Source organism: Dasypus novemcinctus, chromosome 7 (genome assembly GCF_030445035.2).
Source record: "Dasypus novemcinctus isolate mDasNov1 chromosome 7, mDasNov1.1.hap2, whole genome shotgun sequence".
Lineage (NCBI taxonomy): Eukaryota > Metazoa > Chordata > Mammalia > Cingulata > Dasypodidae > Dasypus > Dasypus novemcinctus.
The window spans coordinates 124,981,223-125,008,786 of NC_080679.1; the positions used below are offsets into that span (position 1 = coordinate 124,981,223).

The 27,564-nt window shown below is 41.8% G+C and overlaps 1 pseudogene; it reads left to right on the forward strand.

Moving 5' to 3' along the window:
- Positions 1–27,564, forward strand: part of LOC101434497 (cilia- and flagella-associated protein 221-like) — a 220,772-nt pseudogene that overhangs the window by 171,630 nt on the left and 21,578 nt on the right.

Here is a 27,564-nt window from a genome sequence, read left to right on the forward strand (position 1 = left end):
AATTACATTAAAAGAATGGCAACAGCAATTATTCATCATCATTGAACAATGGAGTATTTTCAAAATGCCAAGGGAAAAAAAAGTCAACCTAGAAAAATTTCCCAGTTAAAAGAGTGAGGGAAAAAGAAAAAATAATTTAATATACATAAAGGCTTGGAGAAATTATCACACATACATCATTCACTAAAAAGAACTTTTAAAAGATGATTGCTAGCAAGAAGAAAACAATATCCAGAGAGAAGCCATGGGAATTCCAAAACAATGGAGAGTACCAAATTTTGATTCTATGTGTTGGTAAATATAGTCAGCTATTTTAAAATTCAGTACTTTGTTTGTTTGTTGAAAGTAAGTTAAAACTAAAACTCAGCATCACAAATATAAGATAGATGAGGGAGAGAAAGGGCATTCAGAGGGCAGGTGAGGCATGCTAGTGTCCATGCCTTGTATGAAAGGATGATATAAATACTGGATACATTTAAACTTTGATGGGAAATTTATAGCTATTAGTATATTTTTAAAAAATTAACAGAAATGAAGCTGTCAAATCATAAGAGAGAAAAGAAGAAGTGTAAAAAACAAATCAGTCCAGCAACAGGCAGAAGGATATAAGTGAAGCAAAGGTGATTTTTTAGAAAACACAAGATAAGTGGAATAATTAAGTCCAAATATATAGCTATCATTAATCATAGCAAATGTAGACAGATTAAAGTTGCCTATAAAAGGAAAAGATTATCAAATTGTATAAAAACAAAAGCCAAATCCAACTATATGCTTCTTTCTAGAGACATTCCTAAAATAAAACTTTTCAGAAAATTTGAAAATAAAAAATAAAATTTATACCAGGCAAATTCTAACAAGAAGAAAATTCATTCATGGTTAAAAGAAAAAAAAAATCTTAGGAATAGAAGGGAATTTCCTTAATCCAATAAAGGGTATTTATCATAAACATTCCAAAAATATAATTTTTTAGGGGTAGAACATTCAAGTATTTCCAATAAAGTCAGAACAAAAAAAGGATGCTTTCTATTACCACTTACATTCAGTATTATGATAGAACTTATTTTCAGTGCAGTGGTCTGAAAAAGTATGAGTCATAGGAGTTGGAAAAGTAAATAGAAAGGGCTCTGTTTTTTTCTCTTTTCCTAACTATAATTTTTGATATAGAAAAAACTAAGAAAATTAAAGATTTTAAAAATTTTTTAAAAATAAATTTTAAAATTTAAATAAACATTAAAATTTAAATAAATTTAAAATATTTTATAATGTGTCTTTTAAACAGATAGACTTTACCATGGTTTTGGATCAACATCCCGAATCCAATAACTTTGCAATACCCTAGTAATGATAAATTATAAAAGAAAAAAGTCCCATTCCATTCACAGTAACAGCAGAAGCTATAAGATTCTTAGCAAGAGAAATGCAACAAAAATGTATGAGCTCTTTATGAATAAAATTACAAAGCCTAATCGAAGGGCATAAATTAAATCCTGAATAAATTAGAGACATAATATGTTCATGAGTTTGGAACAGATTTCCATTCATCCCAAAATAAAAATTGATGAAGCTATTTTAAAATGACAAAGCACCATAAATAACTTAGAAGATAAACTCTGCATTGGAGATGTTTGCAATGCATTTAACTGACAAAATCAATACCCAGAACTTATAAATTAATAAGAGAAAAAAGCAAACCAATTAAAAAAAATAGGCAAAAATTTGCATGAGCAATTCATAGAAGAGGAACTCTTATAGATTGTGTGAATAGAAGCTTAACCTCAAGGAAATGACTATCAAAATAAAATGAATTAACATTTCACCCTCATCAGGTTGGTAGTTAAAATGTCTGAATGTGTCTCATACTCTACCAGTGGAAGAAGAAATTGATAACAGAGCTTTGGACAGCCTTTTGGCCATATCTTATGACATTTTTCCTTTCCTAGTAAACAGTCATTCCATTTGTCAGTCAAACCTAGCATAGCTCTGCACAAGAGCATAAAGGGTGGTGCAGAAAGGTCCTCATTGCCACATTGCATTTGCGAAAAAATCTAACAACCTCAATGTCCACGAGCAGGAGAGTAGATAAATGAATTGTGGTGTAGTGATATAGTGGAATCCTCTTCAGCAGTTAAGGAAAGAACAGAACTTGGTGTATTACCATGGGTAAATGTTGGAAATAGCGCGTTGAGCAAAAAGAGGAAGCTTCAGAATCACATTGTTGAAAACAAAGAATAGTATGTATTTTGTGATACATACATGTGTAGTAATATTATAAAAGGTGAGGGAATGGCACTTAGTGAATACCAGGCAGGGTTACCTCTGGGGAGGGAAGAAGGGGCAGGGGCATCCTGGGAGCTTTAATTGTTCTATTATGTTTTATTTCTTTAAAAAAACCAAACTAATCTACCCAAAGCAAAATCCTTGATAGAGCTTGTTAGTGAATACAGAGAACTTTCTTTTATTTTTCTTTATATCTGAGATATTTCACAAATTTTAAAGAGATAATGAATTTTTAAAGCTGAAAAAACTTGCTTTCGATAATCATTTTAAATACTGTATTTGAGCTATAATATATCCCCAAAATTGCTACTGAAAAAAAGTGTTCACTTTGCACCAACAAGTCTTTGTTGGTGTGCTGGCATCGTGCTGAGGTTATCCTGAAGAACCAAATGGACGCAGACTGTGCCTTCATAAACTTAGAGTCTCCCAAGGAAGGAGACCCTGGGCAGCAAGAAGGGAAGCCCAGAGGTTGGCCAGGTCGGCCTGGGGTTTCCCTGCTTCCCTACCACCATGAACTGTTCTGGCTGCGCTGCCCAAACCTGCTGACGATCTTGTTCTCCCAGGAAGAGGCACTGGGAAATGGCAGAGGGGAGGGCAGGAGGCAGGGGCTTTCCATTGAAAGGTTATGCGGTGGGACCCAGCCACGAGGCAGGGGGCCATGTTGGGCCACAAAGGAGCAGGAGTCTGGAGTCAGCAGAAGTTACCAAACAGGAAGGGATACACAGAGTCCTGGGTGCAGGAGCTGGTGGGTGGCAGGAGGAGTAGGGAGGAGATGCAGAACCAAGCAGGGGTGGTGGGAGTGGCTGAGTTCCCTTTGAAGGAGGAGCACAAACCTGCTGCCAAAAGGGTGACCAGAAAACTGCCCCGATTGCTGCTCTGGACACCGTTACAGGGTGAATAGTGTCCTCCAAAAGATATGTTGAGGTCCTAACCACCAGTGCCTCAGAATGGGATTTTCTTTGGAAACAGGGACATTGTGGATGGGATTAATTCAATTAACAGGAGGTCCCTTAGTGCAATATGGCTGGTCCTGATAAGAAGGGGAGAAGAGGGACAGACAATGGGGAGATGGCCATCCAAGAAGGCAGCAGAGACTGAAGTGCCGCAGCTGCAAGCCAAGGGATGCCAAGGATGGCCGGCAAACAGCAGAATCTTCTAGAGGTGAGGAAGGAACCTCCTACAGGGTCAGAGGGATGGCGGCCCTGCTGGCCCCCTTGATTTTGGACTTCTGGCCTCCAGAACTGTGAGAGAATATATTTCTGTTGCTTTAAGCTACTCGGTTTGTGGTACATTGTTACAGCAGCTCCAGGAGTCTAAGACAGACCACTGAGAAGTTCTGCCTTTCTGGTCCTCATTCGTGCTGTGATCGGAGGAGAGGCTTTTAGGAACAGCACAGGGCTCTCTGAGAGGTGGCGGCTGCTGTGGCAGCTTCCGGGTGCTTGTCTGTGACAGCCTCAAGCTTCCTTCGGAGGCTTGCCACCCTGGGTGTTGAGACCATTTGTGGATACACAGCCTCTCCCTGTGTTCTCTAGGAATTAAAGGACTTCTGATCATATACAGAATCTCCAGCTTTTAAAAATCAAACCCAATCCAAAGCAAGTTTTCTTCAACACTGTTCTAGGCTCTGTGAAGACCAGGGCTTCCCAGGCTTTCTAGAAGACTGGTTTATTCAGTGTTTCCTGGGTTTCCTGAGATCTGGCTCTGTGGATGAGATTGCCTGTCCCCTGTCACCATGAGAATCCATAGATTACATCGACCAGTCCCAAGAGTGGTCAGGAGTGCAGACACCTGACAGTAGTCGACCTGCGTTCAGTCCTGGTTCTCCCACCTGGTTCTAGCTGTGTTGCTTTGCATGGAACACTTAACCTCTCTTGTGCCTTGGTTTCCTCTTGTGTAAATGGGGAACAATCATAGTGCCATCCTCATAGGATCAAAATAGGTAATACTGGAAATGTTTAGACTTCCTGGCACACAGGTAGTACTCTATCAGTGTTGGCTGTTGCTTATTTTATAACTTAAGAAAGTCTTTTCCTTGCTACCAAAATAGGTGATTATAAGGAAAAATAATATTTTCCATTTTTCTTCTTTTTTTGTTTTGCAGCAAATATTATGTTATTCCTTTGCAGTGCAGCTATGCTGTAGATTTTGAAATTCATATCGCTTTGATTCAGTCTCATCACGCCTTTACTGTTGAGCCAAAATAGTAAATGAGGGCCAAGATTTCCAGTTTCCTATAACCTTAGGGTTCTCTGACCAAATAGAAGATTTGGAAAGTTGGTGTGAAGTTCTAAGAGAGATTAAGCAGCATTTGAAATGGGTAATTTTGTGTGTGTAAAATTAACAAATTTTGTAGATCTGACAATGTAAATTGGGTTTGGATACTTGGAAATAAGGACACTTTGGGATAATTTGTGTGATACTGATAATTTATAATAAGATTCAGGTAAGTTGGTTCCAAGATCAGTGCTTAAAATCTGAAGTTAATCCACTGTTATACTAATTTCAGCTCTTGGTACATCCTTGGTTTGGTATTCACCTTCAATTCAATTTCAGATATAATGGGAATATTACTTCTTTCCAAGCATTCAGAATCTTCATGATGGTTTTAATACATTTGTCTTGTGTGATGTGAAATATCCGTCTTTGCCTGCCCCAAAGGACATAGTTCCCAGTGCTGCTCAAGACATTTGAAAGTAAAAATTTCCACCTGAACCTACTTTTGCTTCCCAGTTTTCTGTTCTTTGATGTGTAAAGTTTGGGATTTAAGTATCTGTCCACAGTTGTCTGCTGTGAACTCTAAAATGTTTTTCCCCCCTGTATAGTTATCCATTTGTTTACAACTCTTTTATCATTGCAAGTGAGCATTTTGTCTACTAAATGAGTGTTTGAAGCAGAAACTTTTAATTAATTCTAAATTATTAAATAACTGTAGATTTCAGGAACCATGCTAAGATTTTTGAAATACAAGGTAATTACTATTTATATTATATAAAATGGGACTTGTTTCTCTTTCCAGAGAAAAGAGCCTTGTTGTTTTCCTTGGTCTGTAGAATTAAGAGAAAATAAGTGGTTGCTAAAATTTTGCTAAACAAGGTAATATTTCTGATTTTAAATTTAGTTGATATTTTCACAATAGGACTTTTGGTAGAATAATTATAGCTAACACTTACCTAGCATTTACGTGCCAAGCATTGTTTTAGAATGATAGATTAAAACAGATGATAGATAGATACATAGATAGATAGATAGGTAGATTCATTAATCTTTATGACAAGTTTGTAAGGTTGGTACTTTTATCACTTCTTTTTTATAGACATGGGAAAAGGCACAGAGAGATTAAAGAAGTTGCCAGTTTCACTCCGAAGTAAGTGGCAGAGCTGGGATTTGGACCTATGCACTGCCTCATGAAGTACAATTGAATTTTGTCCTTAACTCTAGAGAGGTTATGAAAATTTCACCTATAAGGTATGTCAATGAATCACACTAGCTCCTGTGAACTTAGTCCATGCCCACTTAGAGATTCCAACCACAAAGAAGAAATCCTGCCCCTTCCCACTGAAAGGATGCAGTCAGGGGAGGAATGGGGGTGAGTAGCCTCCGAAAGAGGGAACCGCTTGCCGTTGGAGGCAGCCTAGCTGCTGTCAGTGATTAGAAGCACTATGGTGTGGAAAAGGAGCAGGCTTGTGTCATGTGACTCCAAAGGGAGAACTAGGACCAGTGCAGAGCTGAAGACACCCAAAGATGAAATCATTGTTCATCTCACAGTGAGTTTGCTGTCACTGACATCTGGGGGCATTATTGCAGAGGGCAACCAAATATCCAGATGGGTGGTTACTCTTGAGTAGTGGCCCCAAAGTGTCGAACATCTGTGAAAAATACAGAGCCATCCCTCATAATTTGGGCTTGGTCGGTCTGGGAAGGGGCCTTGTTTTCTGTACTGTTAACAAGACCTTCCAGGTGACTCTGATAATGGACATTCTTCAGTGTGGTGTTTGGGAATTACTGGACTAATTGAACCATGAGGTCTCATCCCACTTGGTGGTCTATCATTCTGTTGTAGGCAGAAGGGAACCAGGAAGGTTTTTGAGCAGTCACGATGGGAGCTGCTCTTTAGAAAGGTCAGTGTAGTGCAGTGGGCAGGATTACTGAGGAAGGTACAGGACAGAGGCCAGGAAATCCATTGTGTTGGCATTGGAACAATCTGGGCCATGGGAGCCTGAGCTAAACTGGTGGCATTGGCAAGGAAAAGGAAGGGAGAATTTGTGAGATACCTAGAGACTCTCAGGGCCTACCCAGACTTCTCTAGAAAATTGGGTCCGAAAACACACAATACCAGTTCACAGAAGGGATTTTGAAACACAGTCCATTCAAAACCGGGGGATGACTTAGATATCAAGTACAGTGCTGAGCATAGTTCAGTGTGCCAACTCCACCTGCAACACTTAGAAGTCCATGCAGCCTTTCCTGGATGGCTCCGATTGTAAGCGGCACAGCCACATAATTCAGACAAAGGCATGCTATGTGAGATAGTTTGGCTTGATCCATTGCTAGGCTTTTCTGGACATTGTAGTGCTTTGTTCATTGCATTTTTAAAGTTAAATTAAACTGAATATACCAGTTTGGAGTCAAGAGAGATGTGAGAGCTGGGGACGTAATCTAGGAGTCATCTGGGTGTTGGAACCTGGAGCTATGGAACTGGGGACAGGGATCAACCCAGGGAGTAAGGATAGAGAAGAAAAGTGCCTTGAGGACTGAGCCCTGAGCACTCAGACACTCTGAGGTGGCATGGGGAAGTGGACCCAGGAACAGAAATGAGGGAGGGCACTCAGGAGAGCGTGGTGCCCTGAGAGCAAGAGAAGATGTGAAAGAACGAGTGAATGAATGGAGACAGGCCAAACCTCTGGAGCTCTGGGGGTTTCTCTTTTGCCATTTTAAATGCTTCTGCATCTGATGCAGGGTGTTGCTGAAACAGCTTTACAGAGTGGACGAACAGACTGGGGCCTTCAGCCTCCCCTGAGGCTTAGCTCATCCCATGTTCCTGGTCCGCTGGTCTCAAGAATTTTCTTGCTTTGGTTTGTCACTTTGTTTATGGATCAGTGCAGCTTTGGCTGCTATACTTTTGAGGTTATAGAATTTAGAGATGACTTCTAGTCACCTCCAATAAGAAAACCTCAACTATATAGAGAGCTGGGCCTTGAACTCACTGGTTTCCTGACCTGCCAGGCAGCACAGCTTGACTCACAACTCTTGGAGTCAGAAGCAATGCGCATGACAGTTTGATCAATAAGGTGTTATTATCTCCATTCTACAAATTGGGTCCAGATAGCACAGGAACCTTGAGGTAATTTTACACTGCTTGTGGCTGTAGATACTGTTCTTGGCATACCCTTGCTAAGCTGTCATCTTAAAGACTGGTGAGGACATTCATAGTCCACCAGCTTATGAGGCGTCCTCTTCTTTAGAAGCATCATCTCTTCAAGCCTTCCAGGCATTTTGTGATCAGGCTGGCCAAATAAAAATGTTTTAATAAAGCTAATTCCATTTATGTGATATGAATCCGATGCAGTGCCCTCAACTTTAACCCATCCAGGCATTCTTATTTGTCAGAACTGGGTCTTTCGATGGTGCTAAGATTGTCCTGAGATCAGAGAAGACAGGTAATGGATCTCATGAGCTTTTCTGTAGTTTGACAAGAAATCATATACAATTAAAAACATGGAGAATACTCTGTTGATAACATTAGAAGAGCTGTTGGGATTGAGTCGTGTCCCCCACAGAAGGCATGCTCAAGTCCCAAACCCTTGCTCCTGTAGGTGTAGACCTATTTGTCAATTGAACCTTTGAAGCTATTATTAAAGTTGTGCCCAGACTGAATGAGGGTGGGCCTTAATCCAATTTGACTGACGTCCTTATAAGCAAAGGAAATTGGACACAGAGAGAGAAGCCATGGAAGCAGTGAGAAGCCGGATATCAGTGGAACCCAGAGGAGGAAGGAGAAGACATTGCCATGTCATTGCCACATGGTGGAAAAGCCAAGGAATCCCAAAGATTTCTGGCTAGCCAGAAGATACCAGTCCCAGGAAGAAGCAAATCTTTCGGCTTCTGAACCTGTGTGCCAGCAAATTCCTGTTGTTAAGCCAACCCCTTGTCTGGTGTTTGTTTTAGATGCTGGGAAACTGAAACACCAGCTATAAACAACTTTGACCAAGATCTTATTAGTGTTGGATACCAACCAAATGTCACACACTAAAATTATTGCTCTTGTTTACTTGTACCACTTTGAAATCCTGAACATTTGCTTGGTGTCACATATGCTAAGAAAGAATGCATCCAGTTCATATAATTGATAAATTGTAGCATATAATGGCTTGTTAAACAAGAGTTCCTGGGGGGTTGGCTGTATGCCTAGAGTTCTTGTATAAATTTCAGTGCTTTCATTCTCTCTCTTTTTCAATTATGAGAACTGTATAAACCATTTACAAAGAATTTTATGTTTTGCAAATTTCTGAAAACTTTTATTGGTTTGGGAATACTCCCAGAGGCTCTGCCCATGTCTGGCCTCGGATCACTTTTTGCACACAGCCATTGCCCCAAGGTTCAGGACCACCAGCCCAGCAGGTGCAGATCCAATCCAGAAGCAAACCCTCTCCCGTCTACGTGGGCACTGCACCCTGCTTGTGGGGCCTAAGGCACCCTCTTGCACCTTCCTGTCCCAGGGACCAGTCTGCACCCAACCCCTTATCCAATCACCTCACCTCAGCTGGACTGATTCGTACCCCTGGAAACATCTTCCATTGTGCTGCTGACACTCCAGCATTTAGGTGTTGCAGACGGGAGCAAGTGTGAAAGAGAATATCCTGGTTTTGCAACTACAGCTCCATGGGCCCTGTCTGAGTATTTTATCACTGTGCTCCAAAGCTAGCATAGCAACCCTGCCTACAGGTCTGGTGGCCCCTGGAAGGCCACAGGTAGAGCCATCCCCTGCAGACAGGAATGGGGAGTGGTTGCCTCTGCTTCTCCTTTCTCACCGTTCATCTGCAGGTGTGTGAGCCCAAAGACCCCCAAACCCCTGCTCAGATGATGGGGGGCAGGTCAGGGCTGTCCAGGAGGCAGTCAGCTGCTATCAGATGTGCTCCATGACCTTTGGACCTCCTGCCACAGAGCAGGCCCTTGTCAGATGTTTCTTATTGGTGGTTAGGCCCATGCTGCTCAGCATCACAGGAAATATCTTTTGATTGCATGACTGTAGGAGAAATGGAAGTATCCAGTTAGAGCTTTGGCAAGGAACACTTAAAACAAATGATACAAATGAGTGAGATACACCAGGAAATGCTTCTGATAACCTTCCTGGTCAGCAAATGGGCAGTAGCCAGGGGGCATTTGTAATGCGAAGGAGAATGTTCATGAGAAGTAAAATCGAGAGATCAAACTTTTCTTTCCTAAATGGTTTGCCAAAGCACCAAACCTAATGGGTAAAGAAGTGGGAACAATTAAGCACAGTTAAGCTCTCAAGTGCCAATGAGTTCCCTAGCTTTTCAAGGGCACAAGTAACTAATTTATAGTAGGATGCTGAAGGAAGCAGACAAAGCTAGAGGACAGGCGGAAGGCAATTCTTTGTGCAGAGACCCTAAAGCAGCTCAGTCGCCTTGGTGGCATTGCTACATTTTACTCAGCTCTCACTGGCCTCGATGGAGGACGGTGGTTGTAGCCACTTCCCCAGGCTCTGGTAAGCACATCACATGCACTGTCGCATTTAATTCTAACCTGGAGAGAGTAATGGTACCAGCTGCCTTGAAAATAGCAGAAGGGGACAAAGAATTGTCTGAAAGTACCTGAATTAAGAAAATTCTATTTCATGAGGGAAATTTTAAAGAAATTAATAATTTCTGGACCTCATCTCGTGCCTTTGGGGGCCTCTGGCATCTCCTGTTCAAGGTGAGCATTTGGAGCTCTAACGGTCTGGGCCAGTTTAGCTCAGTAGACCATAGCAGCGGTCCATGAACTTAACCCAGAGACCAAATTCCATCCTGCTACTGTGCATTCAGAAGCACTGGTCCAGGTGAGGCTCAGGGAGAGGACAGAGACGGTCAAGAAAACCTGTCTTCCAGGAGACTGGAGAAGAATGTCGGCTCTGATTACAGGAGAGAGCAGACCCCCAGGGGTCCCACAGGGTTGGTCGGCATAGGTGCCTCACCCAAAACCAGGCAGCACCAACAACAGAGGAAAAATGAAAAGCTCCAGGTGTAAGGAAGTGCAGGAAATACTGGGCTAAACAAACATACATGTGATTGTTTTTTTTTAAAATGGCTTTCTATCAGTGAAATATGTTTATCAGAAAAAAAAGTTCAAACACTGCAAAACAGTACAAAATCTAAGTTGAAACAAAAATCACCAGAATCTCACCATCCCAGAAATAACCATCCTCAACACTTGTTGAACATCACTGCAGACATGGCTCTGTGCTTAGGTAGAAGAAGGGAAGATGGAATGATGCAGAGACAGATGAAACTATTAGAAATAATGGGATCATATTAAAAGAAAATCTGGTAGGTTTTTGTTGCTTCACCTTGAAGGAAAAGAAACAAGTGGAGTTTAAGAAATTGATGAACTTATTTGATATAAGAGCTACTACCTCCTAAAATTTTTGCTAAAATTAAGAAAAGGGAATATGGAAACTTTAAGAGGTCAGAGCCACTGCATTCTTCAAGTGCAGTCCTCAACGGCAGCCAGGATTTTGGCTGTGGACAATGAAGGAAATGCACCAATAGAGTTTCTCCCCATCTCCTCCCTATAACTCCCAGTTGTATTATTTTTGGGTTATACATATTTACATTCCATTTCATGACCATAAATGCCAGAATTACTTAGTGTCTGTTTAAATGGGACAGTGTATCCATCTCCGTTCTTTATTCCATTTCCTCCGTTACCAACTTCTTCATTTTGGTCTTTTTCTGACTGTCTCGATTCTGTCATACAGCTTCTCAAACAGAGCTTCCTGGGGTCTATATATTCAGAGTTCTTGCATCTTTGATGATGGTTCTCTGCAGCTTTTAATCATGAAGGACTGGATATACACATCCTGGTTTGCAAGTTTGTACACACTGCTTGATTGTACTTTCGGTTTGAATTGCAGGGAAGTCTAATACTGAATCTTTCCTTATTGAAGGTGAATTTTAGAGTCCCTTACCTCCTCCCGCTCCCCACCATTCTCAAGATTCAGTAACTTTACCAGGATATGTGATGGTGATGTTCTGTATCATTTTTTTCCTGGAAAATTGCATGTCCTTTTGATCTGGAGGAAAATGACATTTGATTATTTTAGGAGATGCTACAACCATTAAAACCTTGAATAGTTTTATGTTCTATTTGATTTTCTCTTCCTCAGGAATATCAGTTATGTGTGTATATTGGTTCCCCTTTGCTTTCAGTATCTATTACCTTTAAAATCATTTCAGGGAATGGATTTGGCTCAAGAGGTTGAGTGCCTGCTTCCCACATGGGAGTCCTGGGTTTGGTTTCTGGTGCCTCCTAAAACAAAAATAAACAACAAGCAAAACAAATGAAGAAACCAACTTGCAGGCCCACGTGGCTCAGTGCTTGAGTGCCGACTTCTCACAGACGAGGTCCCAGGTTTGTTCCCTCGTCTCTGGTACCTAAATAAATAAATAAATAAATTTATGAATTAATTGTTTTTGTGGCTATCACATGCCTACCTGCCATGTCCTTACCAGTGTGTCCAGCAAGCATATGTGTGTTTGGTGCTGGTGCTGCTGTGCCAGTGTAGTTTCTACCAATTCCTTTTTGGCTTTTTTCCTGAGCTCTACCAGAAGGAAGCTAACGTTCTTCTAGTGTGTTGTACCATGCCTTCCTCAAACTCTGGAGACTTACGTGACAAGGTCATGTAGGTATGATTTTCTTATGACTCTGGTGAGCCATCTGGGTTCTGAGGTTGTCCTCTTGTGATGTGTGTGCTTCACCTGTCTTTTGCTTATGCTCCTTCTTCAAAAAGCTTTAATTTTAATATTGCATAAGACCTGTTGAAAGCATTGGTTCTTTTTGGCACTTTATTTAACTTTGAATTGCACAAACTACCAGCAGAAGGATAATGTGGGAAAGTGTTGGTGGTGATGATGATGATGATGATAGCTCATGCTTACATAGTGCCTACCCTATGCCAAACCCTGCTCCACGTGGGTTCGTAGAACTCACTGAGTAACCCCTACAACTCTGAGGAAGTAGATTCCATTATTGTGCCCATATTGCTGATGAGGGAATCTGAAGCACACAGTGTCTTAGTAACCAGTGGCAGAGCTGATGTTGGAACCCAGGAATTGTGGCACCGCAGTCTGTGTGTTTAAGCATCCTGGAGGGAAGAGGACTTGGCCCAGTGGTTAGGGCGTCCATCTACCACACGGGAGGTCTGCGGTTCAAACCCCAGGACTCCTTGACCGTGTGGAGCTGGCCCATGCGCAGTGCTGATGCACGCAAGGAGTGCCATGCCATGCAGGGGTGTCCCCTGCATAGGGGAGCCCCACGTGCAAGGAGTGTGCCCCATAAGGAGAGCCATCCAGCATGAAAGAAAGTTCAGCCTGCCCAGGAATGGTGCCGCACACACCGAGAACTGACGCAGCAAGATGACACAACTAAAAGAGACACAGATTCCCGTGCCGCTGACAACAACAGAAGCAGACAAAAAAACAAAAGAAAAAAAAAGAATACACAGGAAATTGACACAGAGAACAGAAAACTGGGGGGGAGGGGAAGGGGAGAGAAATAAATAAACATAAATCTTAAAAAAAAAAAACCATCCTGGAAGAACATCTCGTCGGAGAGAGCCCTCCAGCTCACCTGTGCTGCTTGTTGCCATTTGTGGTCACAACCTCCCTCTCTCCCACCATATCACCTCTGTCCATAGTCTCAAGTAGGTCCTAGGCCACAGACAATAGAAGTGGCAGGGCAGAACAGGTACTTCCTCAGCTCCCGTTTCCGGCCATTCTGTGATGTTGGCTTGAGTCTCTGTTGTCACTAACCCCTTTCTCCAGGACCCAGCCACACTCCTGTAACCTGTCACTGTAACCAAAGGATGCTTGGATATGTTTTTCAGGATTGTGATGCTCACTCATGGCCCTCAGCAGGCTCCTGTGCCTCAGCTGACAGTATTTGAGAGGTGTGGTAGATTGAGTCACACCCCTACAAAGACATTTTCAAATCCTAACCTCTGGTCATGCCGGTGTGAACTCATTTGTAAATAGGATCTTTGAAGATCCTATTAAGATGAGGCTGAACTGAAGCAGGATGGACCCCAGTCTGATATAACTGGAACCATTATACGCAATGGAAATTTGGGCAGAAAAGTAGTAGCCATAGGAGGAGACAGAAAGAAGCAGGTGTCCCTGTAACCGGGGCAGAGACTGATTGTCAGCCAACCACCACCAGAATGCACAGACTTTGTAGAAAGGGTGGCCTGCCAATACCTTGATTTTGGAATTCTTCCCTCCAAACTGTGAGGCAGGAAATCCCTCCCATTTAAGTCAGTGTGTGGTATTTGTCATAGCAGCTCTAGCAAACTAACATAGTTTTACCATGCTTCTTCTATGTGCTTTAGAGTTGTAGGCATTTTCCTTTTTTAATGGAAGATTTTTTTTCCCTATATATATTTTTTCCTTGTTTTGGGGGAGTTTTGAAGAAAGGGCAACGAAGTTAAAATAGCTTTACTTCACCATCTTTTCCAGAACCATCTTTATGTCACCTGGGCTCATTTCTGCTGGGTTTACTTCCTCCCATGTCTGATATTATTTCTCTATCCATTCATTGCACCAATAAATTCAGTGCATCAGGCACTGTATGGACACTGGGGTACCCTGGGAAAAAGGCAGACACTGCCGCTGCTGAGATGGGGCTGGTGTTCCAGTGGGGAAGAGAGGCAGGCACGTCAGGAACACCGAGGGAGAGTAAACATGCTGTGAAGAAAACTGAAACAGAGGCTGGGACCAGGGGACTGCTCACCGCCAGATGGTCAGGAAGAGCCTTCCTAAGGAAAAGTCCTGTCAGCTAAGACCCCACTGATAAAGAGGCAGCAGGCTCAGGATGAGGAAGCAACCAACGTGAAGGCCATTGGGTTGGGCCAAGCTTGGTGTGGTCACACTCAAGGGCAAGTCATAGCCTAGGGTGGCTGGAGTGTGGGAGCAAAGGAGGAAGCTGGAGCCAAAGCTGGGGAGTGGACCAGGTTTGGTGAGGGTCAGAGTTAGAATCTGACTCTGAGTGGATGGGAGTGCATTGGAAAGTTTTAAGCAGGGGGTGGCATGACCTGATGCACGCTTTAAAAGATCGCTTTGGCTCCTGAGGAGGAAGTGGATTGTGGGAACATAAAATGGAAGCCAGAAGCCCTCTTAGGAAGGAGGCTGACATTGATCAGTTTCAGGGTAGCCATGAAGATGCTGAGGGGTGGAGGGTATAGTGCCCAGGCGTGCCTGAAGGCTTGGGTGAGGCTGATGCAGTCAGGGGATGAGTCCTAGGAGCTGAGCACTGCACTCCACGCAGCCCCCTGAGCCCGATGATAACCATTCCTGTATAGTCACCCTGCCTCCCCAGGAGCTGCTTGTGCCCATGGCCCCAAAGTGCCCCATACAGAGTGGGCACATTCCTTTCGATGTTTGATGGGTGGGAAGGGAAAGGAAAATTATTACATTCCCAAAGGCTTAACTTTACTCCTTCTTTCTAGTTCCAGTTAAAAAGACTTGCTGGAGGGAGAAGGAAATTAAAGGTTAGTGATAAGTAAGGGGATAATTAGCAGTCCAAATATCTGAACCACTTGAGCCTTCTTCTGCTGTGGTCAAAGTCAACTGGTCATGGAAGCCTCAGGGTTTTATTCGGTCACAGTACATCTCCAGACCTAAATTTTAAAACAACCCTGGTAGGGCAGCCCAAGCTTATATTCTGACTTGGAGATTCGCCTGCAGTTTGTACTTTTATGGAACAAGAGAAAAAAACCTAGTGCAATGGGAAAGACATCCCAGGGGCTTGATACCATAAGGCAATTGCCTCTTCTTTTTAAGAACTTAAATGGGTCAGGTTTAAGTTTTTCAAAGAAGATTTCTTTTTGCCTTCATGTTTAAGAATTTAATTGTTACTTGTTTTATTTGGGAAGGACACATACTATGTACCAGGCATTAATCCTGATCTGTACATTATTTTTTCTTTAAACAGCATCTCACCCCCCACTTTTTTATTTGAGATACCAGGACCAGGGATTAACCTGGACCTCGTCAGTGGGGAGCCGACGCTGAACCCCTGAGCCACATCGGCTCCCCTGAGTTGTTTTTCTCGTTTGTATGTTGGTTGGTTGTTTTTGTGTTTAGGAGTCACGGTCACCGAACCCTGGACCTTCCATGTGGGAAGCAGGCACTAGACTGCTTGAGCCACATCCACTCCCAAACCACATCCCATTTTACAGCTGAGAAAACTGAACTTCATGTAAAACAACCAAACTAAATCACAGAGCAAGGCTGTGAGTTGGGGTCCCTGTGGTCCCTAGGACCTTGCTCTTGCCCACACATCCCCGGGCAGGCAGTGGTGGCCTGCGATTGTTACAGGCCTGTGAGTGGGACGGAAGCCCTCCCTTCTGTAATCCAGTGAGGCAGAAACACAGAGTTGGTCAACAGTTTGCTCTTGAACAGCTTTTTAAATTATTAAAGGCCCAACTGAAGCTTAGAAAGATTAAGTAGTTTACCTGAAGTCACACCGCTAATGGAAACCTAAATCTTGGAAGTGTAATTAAAACCCATATTTACTAACACTGCAAGCATGAGAGTTGAATGGCTGTATGACAATTTAGGGAGAAAAATTGGTACTTGCTGAGATTTTTTTGAAGAAAAGATACTTTACCATTGTAACAGTCTTATAATAACACTGTATGCGAACAAGCAGGAAAGAAATTAAATTTCCCCATCTTAAACCTTACTGTTCTAGCAAATAATCTACATTTATTTCTCTATCTCCTCTGAGTAACTGTCTACATGTTTTACATAATTGTGATCAAGACAAAGATGCAGAATTCTTTTCTGGTGATTTCATTTATTATTACAGCATGTTTCACAGTTGTTTCATTGTCTTCATTAAACTCATTTTCTTGATAAACCAAGGTTATTTTAACATTTAGTTTATTTCTAATTTTTGTTCTGTCCTTTCTCTCTCTGTCCCTCCTACCCTTCCTGCCCTGTGATTTAATGATTTAATATTATCTCTGGTTATATTAAGGATATTAATCTTAAATTAATCCCAGATGAAGTTGGACCAAAGCCAAAAGATAATGGTATGAGAGTGGTTTATTTTTAATTTTTTAAAAAATGAAGTGAGACTCTTTTTTGGTTCCTTTGTCACTTTTTAGACGTGAGATTTCACTCTCTTTTCTATCACTATCGTTTTTACCAAGAGGGAAGCTGTGACTGGTTGACACTCCCTTTAAAGCTGTTAACCTCTGACGATCTGCTGTAGCCATGTGCCTTTGGCAGAGCTGGTGTCTGTGGTGATGGAAAAAGCAGTGTGTTTTGGTTGCCTAGACTACTCATCCCCCCTGTGCTTTGGGTATTAGATCAGGGCTCGGAGCACTTCCAAATAAGTCAGCCAGGTCAAGGCAAACATTAATCCTTGCTCCAGAGCTTGTTCTTATTTTTCTAAGTGAATGAGCTGCAGCAGAAGCAGTAGATGGTTCTTATAGTCTGAAGCCCTAAATGAATTGTGGTCATACAGGTGTATTTTCTGACAAAGTGGGTGGTCAATGTATTAAACTCCAGAGCACTATGGAAAATCGGGGCTTCTGTCTAGTTGAACTTGCCCTGGCTGATCAACCTGAGCCCTGCTGGGGCTCTCATCTGCCCTAAAGTGGGCTCTGGTCACAAGTGGGTGTCATTTAAAGATTTTGTCTGCTGCTCTCAGGAAATCGACAGATACCTATTCCTGAAGCACTGTGCTAGGGATTGGAGAGGATAGGGGAATTGTGGGGCCTGATGTCTGCCTAAGGGGGTTAGGTTAGTTGGGAGAGATTACACGTTGAAAGGCAGCAGTTCAGGTGCTACTTGAGTCTCATGGGGCTGATGATGTTTAAAGGAGTGAAGGTTCCCAGGGCTGGTGAGTCAGGAGGAGTTTCATGGAATATGTAGGTTGATATAGGCTTTGAAGTTTAGGTTCACTTGCTTATTCAACAAGTACTTATTGATCTGCAGTCATAGTAATAAGCAGGTGTCTGCTGTCGTAGGACTCGCCTTCTAATCCAGGTGAAGACAGACAGTAAAGGAGATAATTTCAGAGAGTACAGTGAAAAAGTGATGGTAATTCCAGAGAGTAAGATGGAGAACAATGTAATAGAGCATGCAAGAGGATGGAGGGAGGCTGCTGCTTAGATTGGGGCATCAGGGAAGCCTTCTCTGAGAGGATGACATTTGAGCTAAAAGTCTGATTATGAGAAGTCCTCCAGATGATGAGAAAATCTGGAGGAACAGATTTCCAGACTGAAGGAAGACCCCTTGCAAAGGCCCGATAGCAGTGGGACTCCAGTGTTTGAGGATTAGACTGGAATTCCTTCAGGTCTCTGCCTAAACATCTCATAGGAGAGGTCTTCCCAGGCAACCCTGCCTAAAAGAGCACTTTGTACTTTCCTAGCTTCCCTGTCTCCTGCTTGACTTTTCTCCTTGGCATTCATGACATGACTCAACAACTTATGTTCCCTTGCTTATTTCTTATTCTCTGCTATCCCCAATGGGAACACCACCTCTGTGAGACCTGAGACTTTGCTGTGTTTATTGCTGTATCTTGGGTTCCTAAAAGAGTGCCTGGTACACAGTAAGTGCTCAATAAGTGCTTGTTGAATGGCTGAATGGGAGGTGCATAGGGCAGAACGTAGAAAGAGGAGAGTAGTATAACCCTCAGAGGAGGGGAAAGACAAGAAGGAGGTATTCCAGGTGAACAAACTGATCCTTAGGCATTTATGAGAGAATGTGCAAGGCCTCTGTGGGGACAGTGGGGTGACCAGATGTGCGAAGGCAGAAGACCTCATTCTAGAAAGGAAACCACAGCCTCTGTGGAAGTCAGAGAAAACACTAGCCCTATAGACCTAGGACCTTGACTCTTCCTCCCTCCCTCCCTCTTTCCTTCCCTTCCCTTCCCTTTTCCTTTCCACACTTATTGAGCATTTACTATGTTCTGAGCTCCATTTGTACCAGGAACATACAGGAGGAATAGGTATGGAGTGATGTTTGATCTCTGAGAGAATTGTTTTCCATCCTGAAGAACTGAAAGCAGAGAACCAAATTACACAAAAATATAGGGAAGTGAATTGTTTGGGCACTATTCTTATGTATATTCCTAGTTTTTTCTTGTTTGCAGCATTAACATTGAGATCTGGCAATTGAAGATTACTGTTCTGGAAATTTACTTCTGATTTGCTAATGCTGATGGATGTGTATATAGATAGATATATATAATTGACACAATAAAATCATTATTATGAAGGATTAATGGAGTAATTGACAAATAAGATCAATGCAAAATGCAGAAGTTTATGCAGGAGTATTTAATGAGAAGACTATGTAAAGAATATAGAAATTCTTATCTATAGTCTAAAGAATATAGAAATATCTTAAAGAATATAGAAATATATTGAATGGACCTAGCAAGAAGAAAGAGTAGCATGTTTTCTCCTTTCTTTCCTCTAAGGAATAATTCCAGTGAATCAAAAGGTGAATGTGGCTATTAAGCTTACACCGTTTCAATATGGGACCGCACAGATAAAAGTGCTGTTATGGATTTCACAGTTCAACTCTCAACCACATGAATGTGTATTCACCAGAACCTGCTATTCCAACATGTCTTTAAAATATGGCTTCTCTGGCTTGTTTCATTTATTCTTTAAAAACTTCTGTCAAAACCCAAATCTTCATTTCTTCCATTCTTTCTTTCTTGTAAAAGTTTGCTATCAAAAAGTTATTTAGAAAGATGAGCATGCATAAAATATACTTTAAAGTATAACAGTAATACATAGAATATGTCTATCCTAGCAACAGTAATTGCTTCTGCAAAGGGTGAGAAGATAACTGAGAGAAAAGGGTTTGCAAGGATTACTTTCTTTGCACTGATTACTACTGATGTATGCTGAAATTTTGACTGTGTGCATATATTACTGTCAAAAATTTAAATAATGAGATGGCCAACATAATACAACTATTTTGAAAGTTTAAGTGCACCATTGTAATTCATTGAGAGCCTGCTGTATGCAATGTCAGTTGCAAAGCACCATGGGAAACAGCCCATGCCCTGAAGATACTCATGACCAAGGAGCAGAAGTAAGTTGTGTAGAACAAGTTACTTCCATATAAGGCAGAAACTAAAAAGTGTCACACAAATTTTTTTTAAAAAGCCACATCAGAGTTCAAATGAGAAGAAAGATGTAAAATGGAACTTTTACTTCTTACCAGTATTTTCTGAGCTTCAATTTTCTTTTGAACATAAGCTGATATTTTTACATCCTAATGTGTATTGTAAGTTGTTTTTTAATAACCATGAGTGTTGTTTTTTTTTTTAAGATTTATTTATTTATTTATTTATTCCCCCCCTTGCAGCTTGTTCCATTCTTTGCTGTCTCTTCTCTGTGTCCATTCACTGTGCATTTTTTCTGTATCTGTTTGTCTCCCTTTGTTGCACCATCTTGCTGCACCAGGTCTCCGGGGAGCATGGGCCGTCAGCTCTCCACGGCACATGGGTCAGCTTGCCTTCACAAGGAGGCCCTGGGACACGAACCCAGGGCCCCCCCTATGGTAGACGGAGCCCAACTGATTGAGCCACAGCCGCTTCCCTAACCATGGGTTTTATACAAGTTAAAAGGAGAGGTTGACACAGTATAAATACTACCCTTGGAAAATCCTTAAAATTATCTTGCAAATAAAAAAGAAATATCTTGATTTCTTCCTCTATCCTTTCATTGCTAGATATATATCTCCTATTAATACCATTAGACATATTAAAAGTAGAGTAACAAGCACACCAAAGTATAAAACTAATAGCATTCTTTATTTTATATTTATACCATGATTTTCTTCTTAGCAGTTCAAAGTAGTCTAACCTAACTATGGAATATTAGTGAGTGCACATCCTGCAAAAAACCGAGGTAGGAATAAAGTCACTCAAGCAATAAACAAGTAGAATTGACTAAAAACATATTGTGCTAAGTTGTCCAGTGTCAGATAAAGGGGTGAACAAAATGCCACTTGCCATCTCATGTCACATGCTGCAACATACTTTTTTCCTCAAGTATGATCCTGTAATGACTGTAGGTACCCAGTTTCAGAGATAGCTTTATGGGAGAATTGAATGAAGAAAGTCCTCAGGGTTTAATTTAAGATTGAAGTCATAGGGATAATGGACTAAAGGCATCCTTGAAAACTGGAATGGAAAATGCAGATGAAAGCTGCATTTTATTTTATTTTATTTTATTTTTTTTATTGACTTTGTAATAATATTACATTAAAAATATATATGTGAGGTCCCATTCAACCCCACCCCCCCGCCCCCCCTCTCACCCCCCCAACAACACTCGTTCCCATCATCATGACACATCCATTGGATTTGGTAAGTACATCTTTGGGCACCTCTGCACCTCATAGACAATGGTTCACATCATGGCCCATACTCTCCTCCATTCCATCCAGTGGGCCCTGTGAGGATTTATGAAACAAGAAACTAGTCACAAACCATATACTATGCTGAACATCCACCTGAAATCATAAAATTTGTGTCAAAACCCTAAGAAGCTATGAGCCAGTCCATACTTCTTCAGGCTTTGGGCAGGATGCCATTTTTTCTAGTATCACATCCCTGAAAGGCCTGACCAGGGATTCTTTGGTGGTAGTTACATGCAGGTCACAGGTCATGCATGGAAGAAGGAGGGACTGCTCTTGGAGATTGTAAAATGGCAGGTGAGGTCAAGGCAATATGCCAGTCCTAATCTGTGGTCTATCCTCCTCACCAAGGAAAATGGATAGAAGTGAAGCTACTAGTGAAGGAGGGAAGGAAAGCAGCACCCATCAGATCACTGAAAACCGAGCTGGTGACTTACAGAGTGTCTCCAAGAACCATACCTTCTGTGATGGGTTGGGCTATTGTGTCAACTCGGCCAGGTAATTGTGCCCAGTTGTTTGGTCAAGAAAGCACTTTGCTAACTGTAATACAAGGGCATTTATGGACTTGAGGCACCATTGACTGTACTGCAGTGGTAAATCATAGATAGCTGGTTATAATTACATCAATCAGGGAGATTGCCATCAGCAATGAGTGACGCTTAACCCAGTCAGTTGAATCCTTTAAAAGGGGAAGTGATCCCAGCATTGGGAGAGAATTTCCCAGTTCATCTTTGGACAGCCAGCATCTCCCAGAACTTGTCAAGAACCTTCACTGTACTTTCATTGCAGTCCCTGGTTGCGGCCTGTCTGCAGAAGCTGGACTTGTGCATCCCCACAGCTGCATGAGAGACTCATAGAATCGCATACTGTTGACAGATATCTCTTGTTGATTTTGTTTCTCTAGAGAACCCTGACTAATACACCTTCCTTCCAGACCCTGAAAACCAAAGGGGAGGCTTATATCTAGGATGGAAGGCATTGCAAATTTGAGAGATAAGTCCAGACTGCAGTGCCTTGCTTCATTCCTCTCCACTCTAATCTGTAGCTAATGATCTCCATAGAACTGTCTTCATTCAAAGGAATAGATGCTGGACATTGTGTGTCCTGCTACGGCCCACTGGGTGGACTGGGAGAGAGTGTAGACTACAATGTGGACCACTGTCCATGTGGTGCCGCAGTGCTCCAAAGTGTATTCACCAGGTGCAGTGAATGTGCCACGATGATGGAAGAGGTTGATGTGGGAGGGGTGTGGTAGGGAGGTTGGGGGTATATGGGAATTTCATATTTTTTGAATGTAACATTTAAAAGAAAATAAGAAGAAAAAAAGATGAGTGATAACAAGAAAGGGGTCAATAGAGGATTTTGCCTAGATACTTGAGCAGAGTGGTCAGAGGAGTGGGAATGAGGAGGAAGAAGAGGAAAAGAGAAAGGGCATCAGCAGATTAAAACATTCAGTAGAAGAATAATTGACCCGGGAATTTTTAGATAATGCTATCTTCCTGAAACAAGAATTCATAAAGGTGATATGGGGAGAGGGGCATTCTAGAAATTAATTGGCATATTCTTTTCAGTTTCACTTCAATTTCCTTTTCTGTTAAACTTAAAAGTTTCCTTTAATGTTTGCTATAATTTTGGAACCTCATATATTTGGATCCCATTGATGTGGGCTATGGGTGGGAGGCTCCCTGTCTCTTCAGAGATAACCTTAACCTAAGCTGTCTGTCCTGACTTGTGGGTGTGGAAGGGTAAGAGGCTGCAGTCCTGCCCTTGGTGACCATGGCAATGACTCCAGTCCCAGGAAACAGTTTAACAATGCGAAGTCTATAAACTTTAAATATTCAGGGAAAATGCAAACCAAATGTGCTAAAAGCTTATCTAGAATATATGAAGTCCATGCTAAAAGATTACCTAGGATGTGGAAGATATATGCTAATTCAAGCCTATTGAGAACTGAAACAAAAGGACCATTTGGCCTTTCCTCTCTGTATAAAAAGGACTCAAAAATCTTGTTCGGGGCTCAGGATTGAAACAGAAAGTTCCCGAGTCTGGCCCGCCGTCAATAAACCATTTTTCCTTCTCAAAATCATTCCTGAGTCCTGACCTTTCTATATGCAAATAATTGAACCTCTTTGAAATTCTACAACACCATTTCAAAAAATCGCTTTCATCTTCATGCCTATATATAGGCAGAAGAGATCTGAAATCGTGTTTACTAAATCCAAGTAATAGAATTTTGAATGAATGTTTACCTTCTTTCATTACTTTCTTATTGCTTGATTGAAAAAAAACGAGCATTATCATTTTCACAAACATGAAACCACAAATCCAGAAGACTGTGATGTATAATCATTATTCCCCTTTTGAAGAGGAGTAGCAGTGAAAAATCTAGAAATACTCCTTTGGACTGTATGAAATTATTGCTAGTTAATCACTTTTGACCTACAAAAATCGCAATTTCACATGAAATTTTTCAGGATAGCAATTCCAGACAAAAGGATAGATTTGAATATTAGAAGCTTCCCTCTCCCCAAAGACAAGCAGAATTGGCTCTTTAATCAGGAAAACACCCTAGGTCAGTAGTGAATTACAATGGAGTCGTCATCTCCATATCCCTGCCAACTAGGATTCTTCCAGGCTGGTTTCCAATCAAGCTGCTGATAGATTCCACACCTATATACAACGGAGAACAAAGGCTTAAACACACATTTGCATGTGACACTCTTGGGAAATGAAAGATGAAAACATTTGCTGGAGTTTTCTTCTTTGAGAAAGAATAGAAAAGACCTCAGAGATGGACAGGCCTGCAGTGCCAATTCCTTAAAGAGGGAGAGTGTGGGTTTTGGGCTACAGGTTTGGGGTTCAGTTCTGGCACCACCAAGCACCTATTCCTTAATTCATTCGAGCCTCAATTACCTCATGCATGAAATGAGACATTAAATTTTATCAGCTGTTGATAGGATTGGATGAGCTAATACATACATTTCCTGGCATATAGTAAATGCTCAAGATATGTTAGCTATTATGTATTATAACCACCCCCACAGCTCCTAGTAAGGACATAAGTTAGGATCACAAAAGCTTCAAGTTTTCTTTATGAGGCTATCCCAAACAAAGAAAGATGAACCTTGTACAGTGTTTTTTACTTGACTTGGTAAATGCCTACTTTCCCAAGAAATCCACTCCTTGACTCCTGCACAGCAGACTTTAAACCCGCTGTCCACCTGGACTACAGGTATACAGTAGTGTCTGTATTCCACCCCACGCTAACATCACTTCAGAGACAACTCTTCAGAGTGCCATTCTAGTTGTATGTTCTGTCAGCAGAAGTAGAATTTCACCTAGTCTTTGGTAAATTAATAAGATATCTCATCCAATTGGTATAAAAACCACGGCAAAAATCAATCTCAGATTATTTGGTGCTACCAATAACTACTTTCCTATGGTAGGAAATCAGAGAAAACTAGATTTCCTCCATTATAATTCCTGGGCTGGTGTTTCTTGGTGCGTTGGGAGTTGTTGTTTGGACCCGGTTTCAAGGTTACCGCTGGTGTTTGTGTTCCTCCAGCTCAGTGGGAATGTGAGTCCTGAGAGGCATAACCAGAGCTGCCTCAGCACCGCGCACGTGGAGTAGCAACTGGGGTCAGGAACAGTGTTCCTTGAGAACTGTCAATTTCCTCTTTCAAAATGTAGTGGAAATAGAAGCTTTTACTCTGTGGATTATGGGCCAATTTTAAAACATTTCATATTTTAGGCTCCTGACGGTCTTGGACTGTTCCCAATTAAGTCTTCAGAAGTTCAGATCAAGCAGTGTTATTCCTTCTTGAATTTGCAGGTCAGACCTGTCACATGGCATTCGTTGATTGTGTTTCTTATGAAGTCAACAAAATATTTTAAAATTTGAATTGTATTTATCATTGTGTTCTATTATGGGTGATACTGATTAGCACACTACGTATGTTTTTCTGCTGTTATTTTATTGTATGTGTGAGGTGTAACAGATCCTTCTTGCCGAACATGGCTCACACAAAGCAATATCGTAACTATGATATATCACAGAGTATGCATCCATGAAGCTCCCCAACGTGCATATATTAAAAACTTGAGGAAAAAAGGCAAGATGAAGTGAATAAGAGTTAGTCAGTCTCTCTTGAGGTATATGACCACTTCTTTTTTGGAAAATGTAAATAGTTTAAATTGCCCAGCCAGTGTTGAGTGTCTTTCTACAGTTAAGCCATCTGGTATGGGAGAGGAATTATGAACCTTTATGTGTGGTGGGACACAGAAGAAGGCTCTGGACTGACATCTATCTGGTGTTGGTCCAAATTAACAGTCACCACAATCTCCAGTTATAACATGATGCTTGTTTTACTTTTAATCTCAGGTTGCTCAGAAATGCTGTCATTTAGAAGTAGATCCCACCGACCTCTTGAAGTAACCCAGCATGTGTGGTAGTGCTTGAGAAGGGTAAAGGATTTTGAAGGATATCCACTCAGTTGTCTTCTTTCATTGTCAGGTCTCTCAATTGTACCAAATCAAGGGGTATCAGCCATTCTCTGTCCAGAAGTCATCGACAAGTTACAAACCTCAAAAACTTGCTTGAGCCCTGAAGCAAGGAGCTGAGGTAACATGTCCCATCTCCCAGAATTGCCCCGGACTCCCTCCCCCACCCTACTGTGGCCTAGAGACTAACTGCCTCCTCTTAGTCCTTGTGAAGTATGAAGCCACCACCATCATCACCCTTCCAAAGCAGGACGCCAAGCCTCAGCTCTCTGGAAAGACCTTGATCTTGAACATGAAGCTGCCTGAGGCCTTGGCCAAGTCCCTAGACTATGATCAGCTTTATATTTTTGTAAGTAACAGTCTTTTGTTCTCTGTTCCATTATTTCAACAGTGAGTGACTTTATAAGAAAACTGAAGCATTAATAGGGAATATTTTTCTCTTTTGAAATTTCAAATGTTAAATGATAGCTCATCTTGGAAATTGCATGCCAGTGTTTATTGTTTGGAGAATATCTGTGTTTCTATCCTTTAAGAATTGTAGCATTTGTTTTTATGATTTTTTATCATTAGCCATACATACATTCATGTTATTATAAATGAAGAAGAAGAAAGAAAGAAAGAGAAAGAAAAAGAAAGCAAAATCACCCCTGTCACCCAGAGTTTGTGTCACTACAGTGATTTGCTGATTCCTTTCTCTACCCTTGGGCAGAGATCTAACTGTCCCTTCCATGTGTGTACCTCTTCCTTCTCAGTTTTCTGTTCCATTTTTTCTATAACCTCACTTGATTAACCTCCCTGAAGCACACTCTGCTCAGGCCACTACCCTGCTCAACATTCTTCACTGGCTCCCTGTTTTCTACTAAATCAAGCCCAATCTCCTGTTGGCCAGTAGTAACACCCCAACTCTGTGGTCCCCTGCTGCATGTGTCCCAGCCACACTGTGCGCCCTCTTCACTTACACCTTTCTACCCTCCCAGGGTTCCCTCTTCTATCCTTCCATTTATGTCTACCCCAATCCTGATGGAATCAGATCCAGACAGGGAATCTGACAAGGTTCTATGTAATAATGTGACCATCAGTGAAAATCCACAGTTATCACCCAAGTTACGGTCTCTTTTCTTAAAGATTCATGCACACACACACACACCCATGCACATTCACTTACACATGTGCACACATGGAATTAAAAAGTACCTGATGCAATGGATGTGTCATGATGATGGGAGAGAGTGTTGCTGTGGGGGGAGTGGGGGGTGGGGGTGATGGGGTTGAATGGGACCTCATATTTTTTGAATGTAATATTTTTTTAAAAAATGAATTAAAAAAATAAAATAAAATAAAACAAAACAAAATAAAATAAAAAAGGAAGTACCTGAGACACTACTTAGACATCTACCCTGTCTTCCAGGTAAGTTCTGCCTCTCATGTGGGCACAGCTGCTGATGGTCGCACCCAAGGTTGCTCTCAGCTACTTGGTGCAAGAGCAGGAACCAAAACCTACCTGAGAGCCCTGATTCCTTACCTCACCCCTGCTCCAAAATCGAGGTTGCTTTCCTCTGCAAGCTGTGATGTTAGTACTTTGGCCATCATGGGACACACTCCTCCCAGGCCCGTTGGGTGAGGGAAGTGTTCCACAGAGACATGGAGAATCTTAGAGCTGGAACTCACCTCACAGGACATTTGCCTCAGGGTTTCCACCCTTCATTTAGTGGCAGAGTCCTCTCATCAAATGGAATCTGCCCTGGAAAGCCAACAGGTAAAATGGAGGCGGCTCAGGCTGCTCAGATTGCGATGGAGTCAGGGGCTCTGCCCACACCTCCTCTGCCCTTGGGGCATCCACAGAGGGGTATCCCTGCACAATCCTGGGGTTTGCCATGGCAGGCTATAGAACCACTCTTCCACCTCTGGTCCCCAGATCCACCTACTCCACTCCACTCCCATTCTAACAGTGGGAAACCTGCAGCTTCAAGAGATCAAGAGAATTTTCCCTAGTCAGGCTCATACATTCTTGGAAAGTATCAGAATTTATTTATCTATTAATTCCACAATTACTTGGGCATAGAACTCACTTTCAGGGTGGGAACCCAAGCACGACTGTGCTCAGGGACAGCCTCCTCTG